This window comes from Mizuhopecten yessoensis, unplaced genomic scaffold (assembly GCF_002113885.1).
Source record: "Mizuhopecten yessoensis strain PY_sf001 unplaced genomic scaffold, ASM211388v2 scaffold10951, whole genome shotgun sequence".
NCBI classification, from domain to species: Eukaryota; Metazoa; Mollusca; class Bivalvia; order Pectinida; family Pectinidae; genus Mizuhopecten; species Mizuhopecten yessoensis.
The window spans coordinates 918,799-920,539 of record NW_018408803.1 but is presented as its reverse complement, the minus strand read 5'-3'; the positions used below and the strand labels follow the sequence as shown (position 1 = coordinate 920,539).

General features: G+C 33.5%; 1 protein-coding gene across 3 annotated transcripts in view; it reads left to right on the top strand.

Annotated features, from left to right (window-relative positions):
• LOC110464041 (NLR family CARD domain-containing protein 4-like) overlaps positions 1–1,741 on the top strand; it is a 40,788-nt gene that overhangs the window by 25,499 nt on the left and 13,548 nt on the right. Inside the window, exon 1 of one of the 3 annotated variants that reach the window (XM_021519055.1) lies at positions 1,036–1,272. The exons of the other annotated variants lie outside the window; for them this stretch is intronic. The gene's annotated coding sequence lies outside the window, so the exon portion shown is untranslated. Of the gene's footprint in view, positions 1–1,035; positions 1,273–1,741 lie in introns of those variants that run through there. 3 annotated transcript variants of the gene reach the window in all.

Genomic DNA, 1,741 nt, shown 5'->3' with positions numbered 1-1,741 from the left:
GGATAACGTTCATGTTTCCTTGATATTAAGATGAATTTAGATAAATCAAATATTTCGATGGGGTGATGGAGTGATTCGAAGGGAAACATCTTAAAAGAATTTAAGACATACAAATATAATATCTTAATTACTTACATGTATAATCAACCATAAATATTGACATAGGTATGTGGATATGGCGACACTTGTTAGAGAACAATGATAAAAAAAATCCCAATGAATGAATAGTTTTATAAATTTAGGCATAGCTATACACAAGAATCGTTAATTACTTTGACAACTTAACCTTTCGCTAATCACCTTAATTAACTAATACTATTGAAATTACAACTTAAAATAGCTTTCGACCGTTTGACTGAATTTTTAAAGATAATTATTAGTTCAATTTTGAAAATTTTAATTGACACTTTATTAGGCGTACATATATAGAATGACCATCTGGGCATCAGCTTATTAAAGGCCGGTTAGGTTTAAATTTTTGGACAAATTGCTACGATATTTCAATCTCAAATTATGAATTTTCAACGTTTTTAAGACGCATTTGTAGAGAATGAAAATATCGAATTAGAATAGATAGCTAATAAAAAGATTTGTATTCCTATCAAAAATGATGAAAAGTTCATTAGTTTTTCATATACTTTTTATACGTTAAGTTGACAAATATTGTATTTAAAATGTCCCGCGGCTATAATAGCTCGTTAACACGGATATGGAATTACTAATTGATATAATTAACGAGAGAAATAAACACCAGATGTTTGTGTACTAAATTCATTAGCCAATCGAACGACTTTTAGTAAAAATATTTTAACCTACGGCGGACAAAACAAGATACATGTTACTAATTTATTTATTGGTACAATACAACCGCAGAACAAAGGACGGGATTGTAAAATGTATCGTATGCATGTAACGGTGTATATACATTGTAAGGAGTAACGTGAAGTGTGTATAACAGACGGACATTGTATAGCGAGAGTGTATAGTGCTGGCTATTTGTTTGTGTTAATCTTTTGAAAATTACTGAAGCAGCACGCCATTGAGGTGGGTACCGGGTGGATTTTCTCACTGGCTAGCCTTAAATACGTCGTACATATATATATATGTATATGTTCCAAGTGTAGACGGGATTGCATCGGGTATATCCACCCCCGATCTGCACGTTTAGCGGTATCTATGTATATATGTATAGGGGGCGTCGTAACTATACATCAATTCTCTAGGCGTGAGTGTGAAATGGAGTGTTTTTACCTGTAAATCTAATAAGATAAGGTAAGTGACTTTTACATTTTTATAAATCGTGTGTACGTCAGTTTGTAGATTAGATTAAATATGTTCAAAACACCTGTACGTAATTAAATTTATGCATAATCGAGAGTAGAGCACATCCATGCAGTATTTATGTGTGACTATGCCACGTGTATTCTGTAATTGAAAGTATGTGTACTGTGCTACCTAGGTATACTATTATAGCCATGGTTACCAGTTAACAAAATCTCACGACGTGCTTTCTTAAAGATGGGAGGGCGGAGGCGGGTTAACGGATGCGGAGTAGGGTGGGGGTGGGGTGTAAGGTGCTGTTCTGTTGTAAGGAAGGGTAAGGCGGGTATTTTGTCGTTGGGGGAAAGCAGAGATATGGATAAATATTATTTGTAAAGTGTTGATGTAAACGAAATATAGTTTAAAGGACACAGCTGAACTAGATAAAAGAGTTTTAGTAAAGATAAGATATTGTGACAAA